The sequence below is a fragment of the Musca domestica genome, unplaced genomic scaffold (genome assembly GCF_030504385.1).
Source record: "Musca domestica strain aabys unplaced genomic scaffold, Musca_domestica.polishedcontigs.V.1.1 17, whole genome shotgun sequence".
Lineage (NCBI taxonomy): Eukaryota > Metazoa > Arthropoda > Insecta > Diptera > Muscidae > Musca > Musca domestica.
Window position 1 is genome coordinate 1,942,264 of NW_026712230.1, and position 14,588 is coordinate 1,956,851.

Below are 14,588 nucleotides of genomic sequence, written 5' to 3' on the forward strand. Positions count from 1 at the left end.
GAATTATTCAAAATTATATCCAACAAGTTGTTTTTATTTATTTGATATTGCTAAAATGAGTTAAATTGCGCGAAAGGTGAATGAAATGCTTGCATGTTCTCTCAAAAATATGATCCTAAGTGATCAATCTTTCAATTGCGTAGCAAATCTGGTTAATATTAATAATGCGCGCCGCGCAATTTAGTTTTCTTCCAATCATTCAGGCATGCCACAAAATCGTATCGAAATGGTTTGAATTTCGCAATTCAAAATCGTACGAATTTATTTTACCTTCTTCAGATTTTATACGATTTGTAGTAGTTCACGAATTCAGTGTTAATATGGCAACATTGTATATTCAATATGGTAACATTAGGGGAATGAAAGAACGAATTAACAACATTGTACAAGTGTAGCTTGTGAAAAATATTCTGTTAATGAGAGTTCTTTTGTGCAAAAAGAAAGTTCATTTCATTATTTTTACGCAATACTGAGAGTTATGATTGTTTCTGTAATTGAGACGCAAAGTAATGAACGCAATACTGAAAAAAATACGCCGGAGGAATTTAAGAGATGCTTCGGATCGAATTCATGTGCCTGCCCCTAAAATATTAAATAATGATTAATTGATTAAACAGCATTCCACAATAAATATTTTACATATTTTAAGATACATTTTTGTACAAAATTATTTTTTAGGCGTTCTTTTGAAAAATAAAAACAAAATATTTTCAAAATCAATGATTGGAAGAGGCGTACATTGCGGGAAGGCCATTGAAAGTATTCTCAAGTTTTGCCATGTAATTGAAATATTGAACTATTTAGATCACATTTTAAAAGAAATTCTGGCATTTCATTCATTTTCGCGCTGTTTAGCCGATTTTAAAGATTAGAAAAACCAGTAAAGAAAGTCCTAAAGTCGGGCGGGGCCGATTTTATGATACTCTACACCACTTTGCTAATTTAGTTGAGCTCCACATAACAATTAAAAGTTTTTATGGGAGAATTCAGTCATACACCCTATGATTATAATTATAATTTAAAATTCAAAGGACTAAATATGCCGAAGCATTTGTATCTTTTAAATTCGGACTTGTATTGCCCATTTGGTGCAAAATTAATTTGAAATCAGATAAAGATATATATGGGAGCTATATACCATCCCTGTGGGTAACAACAAATCGGATGAACAATATATATAAGAGCTATAGCTATATCTAAACCGATCTTCACCAAATTTGGCATACTACCTTCTAGACTCAATCGGTCGTATGTGCCAAATTCCATTCCATTAGACGATTGGTGTACAATAAAAAGTAAAACGGACGAAGTTATATATGGGAGATATATCCAAATCCGAACCGATCTCGATTAAATTTAGCAAAGGTATTTCTGAGCTGTATTTGATATATTTCCCTGAATATCGTTGTTAAGCAGTGTATATTACGGCTGTGGGTAACAAATTCAACAAATCGGATGGATAATATATATGGGAGCTATAGCTATATCTGAACCGATCTTCACCAAATCTGGCATACTACCTTCCATGGTACAATGAAGAGAAGAGTTGTGTTCCAGAACCTGCAAATTAGTACTAATTAGCACTAATTCTGCTACAACGAGTTCCCGTACTCCAAAAACTAGCAAAACTTGCAGCTCTCTCGGAAAAAAATGGCGCTGAGTGGTGCACATTTCTGCTTGTTTTAGCTACATGAATTTGGCCGAGCAGAAATGTGCATATTGTAAATTTGACATTTAATTGGCAGGGCTAACAAGGTTGAAAAAAGTATTGATACATTTCAATAAAGAAAATGATCAATTTGAACACTAAAGGAAAAACTAATATTTGTCGCGCAAAAAACAAAAAGAGAAAATATGGAGCAACTGATGTATTTACTTTTGGATGATTCCAGCATCGTCTTCAATACTCATTTCTTAAATGTTGGCGCTCTTTTCAGTAAGGTTTCACCAGTCCGATTTAGGCTGTTTACTTTTGGAATTTTGAATTTTGACATTTTATCGCATTTCTGCTAATTTTCCGTTCCCTTATTTTTTGAGCAAACCTAAATGAGAATGACAATTCGAACTGTTCTCTCTTCTGCTAGTTTTACTACTAAAAAAGTACTGGAACACAACTAAGGTAGGCCAACTTTGAAAAAATTGCAAGTATAAAGGTCTACCTGTTTGGCTTGTAATGTCAGAATTACTATCAAAACAATAAAAAATCAAACAACTTGTTGCATTTATTTTGAATAAATAATTGAAAAACGCGATAACTGAATGAAAGGTCAACACTTATTTTCAAAATCATGTACTATATATCTCTAAAGGAATTTGAATGTTTTCTGAACATTTTTTTTTTGTTATTGAAAAGAAAACACATACATAAACAAATAAAGATGACATATTAAGCCAAGAAAATAAAAAAATTAAAATCATATGGTTTCATAGCCCTACCTATCATTGTACCATGCTACCTTCTAGACTCAATCAAAGGCATAGAAGTGTAAAAATGGGATAAGACAGAGTCAAAATATGGCAACCCTGTGAAAATACCTCTGTTGTTATGATATCGTAACAACATAGTTAGCAATGTTAAGCGATTTAAACCGATTAGGCAATGTGCAATTAATTAGGAAAATCTATGGAACAGAATTTTAAAACACAACTTTTGGATTTTTAAAACTTTTATTTGTCATTTTTATACCCTACAACACTATGTGTTGGGGGTATTATAAGTTTGATTGGGCCAGAATTTATGTAACACCTCGAAATATTGGTTTCCCAAATAGGAAAGTATATATGGATCTTCCTAGCTCGTCGAGCTGAGTCGATCTAGCTATGTATGTCCGTCCGTCCGTCTGTCCGTCTGTCCATGTTAATTTGTAATCACTCTACAGGTCGCAATTATGGCCCGATCTTCACGAAATTTAAAATGTAGGTGGGGTTAAGGTCAGAATAGAACCCTATTTCTTTTGGAGATGATCGCCAAATGTTTAGGGGTTGAAATGGACCAAATACTGAAAAAATGTCGGATTTTGCAGTAGCTATACAGGTCGCAATTATAGACCAATCGACGCGGAATTTCGCATGTAGCTAGAGTTTAGGGCGGGGAAGAAGTCTACCAATTTGGGTGGTCATCGGATAATATTTAGCGGGTAAAATAGACCATATCTTTTTTGTTGAAAAAATTCAAAATTTTTCATTAAACCGCGAATATTTTAAATCCCGGCGAAATCCAAAGCCATGACAAGGTTACTTCTGATCTTCACATTGATGTTAAGATCAAACAAATCGGATATATAGCAAAATATGTGCGATATATATGTCTATCAAAGAAGATATGCTTCAAAGATCTCTTAATGTCGAGAACGGCTGAACTGATTTCGACAGTTCTCATTAATTCAGAATGGCCTCTCGGCAGGAAAGAAAAAACTTAAAAATATCTCTCTAAAGATGAAAATATTGATTTTGTAATATTTCTCATATTTTTTCAATTTTGTCATATTTTTGGCATATTTTCTTATTGAATTAAACATTTGGTAATATTTCTACAGCTAACAAAACTAAGTAGTTAGGATATCAGGATATCATATACAGATCGCATTTATGGCCCGATGCTAACGAAATTTTGCATGGGGATCAGATGAGGGTCAGAATAGAAGCCTACTCTTTTTGGAGATGATCGCCATATATTTAGGGGTTGAAATGGACCAAAAAAACTGCAAAATTGTCAGCAGGTCGTAATTATTGTCCGATCCTCACGCACATTTGAATGGGGGTTACCGGGCATTGCAATAGCCAAGCAGTTTTGGATGGCCATCCAAAAATATTCAATGTGTGAAATAGTTTGCCAACTTTTGTAAACAAAATACGAAAATGACCATTCCAGTGACTTTTTGGAGAATTCACAAATACAGGAAAGACGCACTTCTGACTATTTCGTTAAGGCTGATTTCGTTGAAGAATATAGTCAAATGTCTGTATCTCATATAGATGCGTTTCAGTCAAAAACCAATAACAAATGTTAATCTTTTGCCACTTCTGAGAGGTCTTTGGGAAATATTGGTTCCAGACCTAGGAAGACCATTTAAGTGCAACATCTACCAATAAATTAGAAATGAGCAAATTAGTTTAAGTTGCTATTATTCGAAAATTAGAGAACGAAACCTAATGGGTTTCTTTTATTATTTGTCACAATATCTTGTGGAATTCTTTCGAGTATCTCGCCTATATAAACTGTGTCGTTTATTATAGTGTTGTAGGGTATTCAACGGTCGGCCCCGCTCGACTGTAGCCTTTGCTTACTTGTTTTCTATAAATGTGTTTTTTATATTTATATTGAGCTGTTATTCTAGATAGTATAGGTATTTCTGAGCTGCATTTGATATGTTTCCCCAAATATTATTGTTACAGAGTGCATATTACGGCTGCGGAGGACAAAAATAACAAATCGGATGAACAATATATATGGGAGCTATAGAAATATCTGAACCGATTTCGATTAAATCTGGCATACTTATTTTCAGGCCTAATTTGGTTGTATGTGTAAAATTACATACTATTCGGGCTGATATTACACGTTTGGTGCACAATAAGAGGCAAATCGGACGAAGATATATGTGGGAGCTATATCTAAATTTTTACCGATTATCTCCAATTTCAATAGGGTTCGTCCTTGGGCCAAACAAATTTCGTTTGTAAAATTTCATCTCAATCGCATAATAAATGCGACCTGCATTTTATTCACAAGAATACATGGACAGACGGACGGATCAAAAGGAACTATGGGCAAAGACCTGAAATGGTAAAGACTAGAAAAAATGCATTTTGAGCAAATGGTTTGTGTCTACAATACATAGAGTAACAGCTCATGTCAGAGACATGTTAATATAAAAACCACAATTACAGAAACAAATAACAAATTAAAAGTTGAAAAATCCAAAATTTTGGTTTCAAAATTCGCGGCATGGTCTTACAAATTTTCAGCTGCTAATTGTCATCGTAGATAGATTCATTAGTGCAAACAAATGTGAACAATTTAATGTGAACATTGAAAATTCAAAAATGCTATAATAATACTTTAAAAATAAACAGACTTTTAAATAATGGTTTGTACAATGTGATTGGTGTAGTTATACCAGAAAGTGCCGGAACGGAAAACGGAAGTGAACGGAACGGAGTAAAAATATCAAGATTAGAATTAGGCAATCGTTCAAAATCAAAACTTCAACTGGAAAGGTTTTCATGTACGGAAAGTTAAAAAATTGCAAAACCTGTATGCCGATGGCTGTTAACCTTCTTAATTCTACTATGCACCGCTGCAGAGTTAAGAAGATAACCTTTTGCCATCAAATGTTAATTTTTTTATTTTTCAAAATTATACCTTTAACAACATTTTAGTATCTGAAATGAAAAACTGTTTTAAATGAAGTTAAATTTGACACGGGAAATTACGGAAAATACAGAGTTGTATACACCTAAGTCTGTTTTTACACGGTCTTTTTGTACACGGTTTTGATATAACACGGTTTGAAAATTGAATATTTTTAATTTTTTACACGATATTATTCCATTTAGCACGATTTTAAATTTTATGTACTTAATTTTTTTTTTTTTTGTCAAATTTAATTCTTGCGAAGTATGTTCATATCACAAAAAAGTATTTATGATTCAGAATGGCCTCTTAGCAGGAAAGAAAAAACGTCTAAAAAAATCGCATAAAAATATCTCTCTAAAGATGAAATTATTGGTTTTGTAACATTTTCTCATATTTTTTCAATTTTGTCATATTTTTGGCATATTTTCATTTTGAATTAAACATTTGGTAATATTTCTACAGCTAACAAAACTAAGTAGTTAGGATATCAGGATATCATATACAGATCGCATTTATGGCCCGATGCTAACGAAATTTTGCATGGGGATCAGATGAGGGTCAGAATAGAAGCCTACTCTTTTTGGAGATGATCGCCATATATTTAGGGGTTGAAATGGACCAAAAAAACTGCAAAATTGTCTGCAGGTCGTAATTATCGCCCGATCCTCATGCACATTTGAATGTGGGTTACCGGACATTACAAAAGCCAAGCGGTTTTGGATGGCCATCCAAAAATATTCAATGTGTGAAATAGTTTGCCAACTTTTGTAAACAAAATACGAAAATGACCATTCCAGTGACTTTTTGGAGAATTCACAAATACAGGAAAGACGCACTTCTGACTATTTCGTTAACGCTGATTTCGTTGAAGAATATAGTCAAATGTCTGTATCTCATATAGATGCGTTTCAGTCAAAAACCAATAATAAATGTTAACCTTCTGAGAGATTATAGGTCTTTGGGAAATATTGGTTACAGATCTAGGAAGACCATTTACGTGCAACATCTACCTATAAATTGGAAATGAGCAAATTAGTTCAAGTTTCTATTATTCGAAAATTAGAGAAAGAAACCTGATGGTTTTCTTTTATTATTTGTCACAATATCTTGTGGAATTTTTTGGAGTATCTGGCCTATATAAACTGTATCATTTATTATAGTGTTGTAGGGTATTCAACGGTCGGCCCCGCTCGACTGTAGCCTTTGCTTACTTGTTTTTATTATAGTTAAAAAAGTTTAACAAACAAACAAATTTTTAATTTAAATTTACATTTTTGACAGTTTATTGTATCACTAGCTTGTTGAATACACTCAGTGTTGCCAGTATTGTGCAAAAATATATAGGCAACACAGTTTTGTTTGACAATGGTCTGAATGATGTAGCAAGAAAAAATAATAAATTTGTTTAAAATAGAATATGGAAAACGTATGACAATACTTCGACCTTTCACCAAGAGAAAAACTTATAATTATGTCTAGCATACAACGGAAAAATATATAAAAATATTATTTAGAATTGCAACTCTAAATACACCAGTCATAACTTCGCTCAGCAAACGTTTGGAAACATTTCCTGGCGATTTGTTTGCAAACAGAACAGATTGGCAACTCACGGCCATAGTACATTAAAGCAAACGTACTTTTTGTGTATTTCTTGCATTGAAAGGTTTGTGGTTTTGTTTTGTATGAAGTACAAAACGATTGAAAAAATTTTTAAAGTTTGTGACTTCGTGTGAACGGTACGTTAATCGTTAGTATCTGAAATGAAAAACTGTTTTAAATGAAGTTAAATTTGACACGGGAAATTACGGAAAATACAGAGTTGTATATTGTTATTTGAAAGGAAGCGTTTTCGAATTTGTGTTTTTTAAATTTGTATATGATTGTTTCGCGGTTTCCTGCATTTTATACCATCTTGCTATTCTTATTTAACAACATTTATTTAAATAAATATTTGATTAGAAACAATTACAAATAAAATCACCACCACAATGGCCAGACATGTGACCCAGGTTTTTGCAGAACAAAATGCAATTCAAATGGTTTCCGATTTCGTCACAATACACCAACACCGGCTTTGTTCTGCCCTGCATCTTGGAATTGTCATCGAATTCAGTTTGTTGTCCTACAGAAATTGGCAATAGGAGGAAACAAAACAAAAATTTGAACTCAAACATACTTTTCAGATTTTTAAGTGTGGGTGCTTTTTATGCAAATTCTAGTTACCAAGTATGGGCACGGCATAGCCAAAATTGCTGTGATGCGTCATAATAGCCAAGACAACTAGGAAGATTGTGACCATATTAATACGCCGCTGCAACATCATCGTTTTATTTTAGGCGAAGTGTTTTTTTGCTAATTGAATTTGGGAAATCAGTATTACCGTCACGTTTCGGAAACCACCGACGACTTTCAATTTCGTTCTTCTTTCAATAATTCGGAATGATGCACCGCGTGGAGCTGGTGAATTGAGCTGCGTTGTTGACACTTTGAGTAATCTTTTTCAACTGATTGAGGGACGCAATAAACGCATAGCCCACAGAACATTTAACATTTTTGTTTTATTTCGAAATTGTTTGCTTGCTTTTTTTATATTTTTCTTTGCCGTCGTCTGGGATCTGTGTTCAAACGACCAGCATTCTGTGAGGGTTTTGGCTTTTAATTGAATCTTATGAATATGAAGCGATTGAACGATGTGGATGGGTGGATGGATTGAACGGCTGGAGATTGATTGATAACGACGTAAACGTAACGAAAATGTCTAGAACACAAAGTTTATTTGTAAATATGAATATGATGGACGTTGTTCTCATCTCACCGAGGAAGAAATGTATTTAAACAAACAAATATGTATGCATGTGTGTGTAAACGGGTGATGCACCCTGATTACGGAAATGTAATAGAATTGAACTTGAACTTTCGCAAAAGTAAATCAATGACTGACTTATTCTTTTATACATTGTATAGCCCTCCAGAAATACAGACCTGAGGCTGTGTCGCTTCCTGTCAGAAATGTTCAGTATTTTATGCAACAACTATCTGAATCCGGTGCGCTTCGCTAACCCTTTTAATTTTATATGCATTCAATATTTTATATACGAATATTTTGTGGTTAAAAAAACGTATTTATTGTAATACTTTAATGCGTAAACAAACAAAACACCCGGTCCACCAACGTGTGAACATGCCAGGCACAACTGACCATGAGAAAATAGGAATATGCCAAATTTATAAAATCGGCCGAAAATATATATGGAAGCTATATCCGAACCTCAACCGATTTAAATATAATTTGGCATTTTTTTGTACTAAATTCCGTTACTTATTCCAAACTTCATGGTAACCAGACCTACATATGGTGTTCGGTGCATAAAATATGTGAAATCGGCCGAAAATATATATATATATCCAAGTCTTAACCGATTTTAATATAATTTCACAAAATTATTTTTGCTCGAAATTCCGCTACGCGCTCCAATATGTGCATACAAATTCTAAATTCTGATGCTATATCTTCGGTTCCAAGTATGATTTTAAAAAAGCATATAGCCTATGTATATATATATATATATATATATATATATATATATATATATATTTGGACATTTTCAGCAGTTTTTGAGTCCATTCATTACAAACAAACGTTTTCATCATTTATACAGGGTGAGATGAAAAAAAAACTGCAGACTGCTGTTATTTCTAAGTCACTCGTCCGACAGCTGTTAAAATTATTCCCGTGACAGCTCATTATATTGTTTACAAGCGTACAAAAGCATTTTGGTGAGAATTTTCCAGAAAAAAAGTTATTCGTGATGGAATTCGAGCGTGAGAGTGTGATTTCTTTATATTTGGCTGCAAAACCACAAGTGGCTATCGTTAGAGCAATCCAGCATTTAAATTGGAATAAATCTTTTGTGTCCCGTACCATCGCTCGTTACCGTTATACTGGAAGTGGACGGAAGAAAATAACAACATTAGCAGAAGTGGTTCGAAAAGTAAAGAAGCGACTTGATCGAAACTCGCGTGGCAGTGGCCGAAAAATGGCTCGTGAACTGAACATATCGCTATATTCCATTCGACAAATATTGAAAAATTAGCTCGGGTTAAGCCATTGAAATTCCAAAAAGTGCAAAAACATACACCGCAAAAGAAAAAAATAGATTCGAAAAAAGAGCTAAAGAGTTGCTTCGCTTGGCCGAAAGTGGTGAACTGCAGAATTTAGTTTTCTCCGATGAGAAAACATTCGTTGTGTTTACTTGCCCACCAGAACTCAAGCGCCGGCCATGGTGATGGTGTGGGCCGCCATAACAGCCGAAGGTCGCTCTGCGCTCGTATTAATCAACAGTGGCGTCAAGGCGCGGTCGACGAAGGGGTTTTTGTTGCAACAGACAAAACTAACTTACATGGTTATGCTACTTCGTTCATGTAAAACGAAAGCATAACAAGTGGAGAAAGATAAAAATGTTTATAAGTGCGGTTGTAAGATTTAGAAGGTTTTCCAAAAGAATTTTAGTTTTATGTAATTCTTTGGTTCCACTTCGTTGAGCTTACGATTTCGTCACTTGGGTAAAAAAGTTTTTTTGTCATAGGAGTTGTTTTTAAAATAACTCCTGGGGAGAATATCCCAGACAAAAAACAAGCGAACTGATGCGGATTGGTAGCTGTTTCCGAAACCTAGGTATTCCGTGCCTTACCCTCTGGTAAACATTATCATCGTTCTCCACTAATAAACAAACGTGTTTTTTTAACAACAATAATGGGACTAAGGAAGACCATTTGGCAACAACAACATATTTATTTTTAAAAACTCAAGCACAATTTGTTTCGTTTTGACAACTCAGCTGATAGCTTGCAAGTTTTTGCACGGATTCCGTTTGTTTACTTTTCACAGTTTTCTTGCAAAAGAGAATAAAACTACCTCACTCTTTCAGAAAGAAGTTGCTGGACAATTCCTGCAGGGAAAGTAACCAGACATACCTATTTTGATGCAGTTCGTTTTTATATTATTTTTACAAAAAGAAAAATGAATGAATACAAACAAAACATAAGCCGTTCCCATGCACAAAGATACCGTATGCAACAAATACTCATTAGTCCTACATCTCGGTTTTATATAGGCATGGGCAGTGATGTTTCACCAATGCACAATTTTTAAATGATTTATTTATACGATCTTAAATGATTTATTGTACATATTTACTTAAGTTATAATTATACAATTTTAGAAACCTTTTTCCACAAAAAATACTTTTGGTTAATTGGTTTGTTTACCAACCAGATGATGTTAATGGATAATTTCTTCCCAAAGGATGTAAATTCTGCTATGACAAAACGATCATTCAAATCCCTCGGCTGGCCATGCAGTAGCCAAAACGGTATGTCCAATTTCAAAGCACATTATCGATTGTGTGCAGCTTCATGTCAACAATCGGTTTTCGCCGCCAGAGCTAGAACCCACTATGACCTACATGTAACAATTTTTAGACAAATCCGTTAAAAAATATGGCACAAATCATAAAAATACCAAATATCGGGAGGTACCGTTATACCAAAACGTGGACCTACATATACTATGTTCCGCTACCGGAACCATGAACTACAAATACCATTTTTTAGACAAATCCGTGAAGAAATATGGCAATGAAATACGGAATATTGGTAGGGACCGGTATATGGGAGTTATGCAAAAACGTGGACCAATACATGCAACGTTCGCCACCGGAGCTAGAACCCTTTATGACCTACAAATAAAAATTGGTATTTGTGAAATCCGTGAAAAAATGTGGCGAGAATCATCAAAATACCGAAGATCGGGAGGTATTTTTATCTTTTTATTTAAAATAATTAGCAAATTTTAATTGTTTCTCAATTGACGAAACCATTGTTAACAAAGTGTTGCCACATTTTTTTTTTCTTGAAAAATTTTCACTTGTGAAAACTAAACAATCTGACCTTACGAATGATAAATTGAAGCAAAGATTAGAAGATTACAAGATTACAAAATAAACAAGTAAAAAGCAACTAAATGAAAAATGTTATTTTTGAGCCTGCATAGGTAATTTTTTGTCATTGGCTGTAGTATGGATTCCAAACTTCAAATACGAAATTTGAAACAATTCCGGTGAATAATGTCGCTAAAATCATCAAAATACCAAATAAAGGGAGGTATCATTATACGCGGTTTATACGAAGACGTGGGCCTGCCTGTCGTAGGTTGAAATATCCATTACAAAATTTGAAACAATTCCCATCTATAATGTCTCTAAAATCATAAAACTAAAGAATATTGGGAGGTACCGCTATACATGGGCTATACAAAAACAACATTTGAAATAATAAATAATGTCGCTAAAATCATCAAAATACTGAATATTGGAAGTTACCTTTATATGGGGGCTATTCGAAAACTTGGACCGACATGGCCCATTTACGAACTTAACGTGCCAAATAGCCTTCTATCTCAATTCGTTCGAAAGATAGACAGACGGACATCGCTAAGTCGTCTAAGAATTTTACGATTATCAAATATATATATACATGTGTTTTGGGTCTGGCATGAGTATGTCGAGGTGTTACAAAGGGAATGACAAATTTAATATAACCTCTATAGCATGTTGAAGGGTATAAAAAGTTCATAAAATGGATTTTTGTGCAAAAACGTATTTTAAAAGATTTATTTTGGAATGTTAACGTTTAAAACAATTAGGGCGAGCACAGGAATTTGTTTATAAGTTAGAATTAAACTTGTTATTAAAGTGTCAAATTCACTGGGGTGGGACAAAGGATCCGAGCCATCTCTGAATTACCTCCGCCGTATTTTTTCAGCATTGTTTAAAAATTAACAAAACTAGTTCTCTTTCCGCACAAAAAAACAAAAAACTTTTGCACATACAATTTTTCACAATTTCCACTTCTTCAGTGTTTTCTAATTATGTAGTTTGTTTTTATTCCTCATCCATGGCAGAAGAATACAGGTAGATGCATCAACGCTTGGGAGCATTGATATGTCAAAAAAATTTTAATGTTTTTTTTTCCAAATATAAGTAAAGTTTTATATGTTCTCTTATATTATAATTCGCGTTTTTCAACAATTTTTACAAATCTAAATAATTTTTCATTCAACATTTTCAATTCCAAAATTGGTTCGACAGTTCATTGTCCCAGCATCTGTGTTTATGCATATACCTATACTACCAAGTCCTCATCCATTCTTTGTTCATTACATGGTAGAAGAATACAGGTAGTCGCATCGACACAGCTGCTGGGACAATGAACTGTCAATCCGATTTTGATATTGAAAATCGTGAATGAAAAATTATTGAAATTTGTAAAAATTGTTGAAAAATACATATCATTACAACCTCCGATTTGCGTCGCATAAGAAAACTTATAAAATTCAACTTATTTTTGACAAAGCACTTAAAAAATTTTGACATATCAATGTTTGCATGCTAGAAGAATATAGGTAGACGCGTCGACACAGCTGCTGGGACAATGAACTGTCAAACCAATTTTAGAATTGAACATTTTAAATGAAAAATTATTTAAATTTGCAAAAATTTTTGAAAAACGCGAATTATGATAGCTTCTTTCTGACGTACTATAAGAAAACACATGGTACAATGAATTCAAGGTAGGGCAGAACTACCATATGATTTAATTTTTTTTTATTTTTTTGGCTTAATATGTCAACTTCATTTTCTTATGTGTGTGTCTTCTTTTCAATAATAAACAATTGTTCAGAAAATATTCAAATTCGGGTGTTTTTAAAATGCTTATTGCAACGAATGCATAGACAAAATCTACCGTTTTTGTCGCGAAATAAACCATAAGAGATATATAGAACATGATATTGAAAAGAAATGTTGACCATACATTCAGTTTTCGCGGTTTTAAATTATTTATTCAAAATCAATGCAACAAGTTGTTTGCTTTTTTATTGTTTTGATAGTAATTCTGACATTACAAGCCAAACAGGTAGACCTCTATACTTGCAATTTTTTCAAAATTGACCTACCTTCTCTTCATTGTACCATGCATCTACCATGCAACCTATTCCTTCAATGTTGCCATATTTACACTGAATGAGATTTTCGTAGTTCATCAAATCGTACGGAATCTGAAGAAGTTAAAGCAAAACGATCGATTTTGAATTGCGGAATTCAAACCATTCCGACTCGATTCTGTGACATGCGTGTATGATTGGAAGTGGAAATTGTAAAAAATATTCTGATTGAGAAAAGTTTTTTGTTTTTGTGAAAAGAAACTCAATTTTGTTAATTTTTACACAATCCCGTTAGTTTCGATTGTTTCTGTAATTGAAGCGCAAAGTAATAAACACAATATTAAGAAAAATTTTTGTGGTAAAAATGTTTTATTAATTGGTTTCGTCAATTGAGAAACAATTACTTTTATCGATTTATTTTAAATAAAAGGGTAACAAATGTAAATTTAATTGTATATTTGTATTACTTGAAAGTGTTTAAGAGTATTTTAAAGTTATCCCACGGAATTAATACCGCTTTCGATTGGAATGCGTTTCTGTAACATGCCTGATAATCTTCTCTGAACGGTTTTGTACGTAAATTGAATTAATGATGTACATATGTACTCTGTTTGAGTATACATTTCTTTATGGTTCAACATTTATTTATGCATAGAAAATAGGTTCCACCTCTGATTTGTGTGTATGCAATGGATTTGTAAATATACATTTTTACAATGAGATGTTGTCAAATGAATAATTTTGAAAAAAGTTGTTGTCGTATGATTGCATGACTTTACCTTCTTAATTTTACCATGTTATAACGGTAGCTCTTTATATATATATGATACTTTTCAACGGAATTTTTCCAAATATGGTATTATAAGTTTGCAAGAGGTTTTACCTATTATAGCAGAACAAAGTCTGTATAGGTCCACGTCCACGTATATATAGCACCCATGTTCCTACTGATATTCCTCATTTTTTACGATTTAGTCCATATTTTCTATCGAATTTATTTAAAATTCGGTACGGTAAAATTCGGTTCTAGAACATTGTCCATATGGGTTCACGGTTACTATATAACGACACCCACCGATAATCGGAATTTCGAGCATTTTCTGCATAATTGTTACACATGTGGTATTTAACACTCACAAAACATAAAAAAACCTCTATGGGTTTTCGTTTTGGTATGGCCCCCATATAACGGTTCAAACCACTTTATTATTTATAGAATACGTT

The 14,588-nt window shown here is 33.2% G+C and overlaps 1 long non-coding RNA gene across 1 annotated transcript; it reads right to left on the reverse strand.

Annotated features, from left to right (window-relative positions):
• Window positions 1-7,280: 7,280 nt before the first annotated feature.
• On the reverse strand, window positions 7,281-8,359 carry LOC131801572 (uncharacterized). Its single transcript, XR_009341861.1, has 3 exons — window positions 8,345-8,359; window positions 7,586-8,120; window positions 7,281-7,484 (listed from the first exon to the last, which is right to left on the reverse strand). It is a non-coding gene; the product is annotated as an uncharacterized LOC131801572 (long non-coding RNA).
• Between the last annotated feature and the right edge of the window lie 6,229 nt (window positions 8,360-14,588).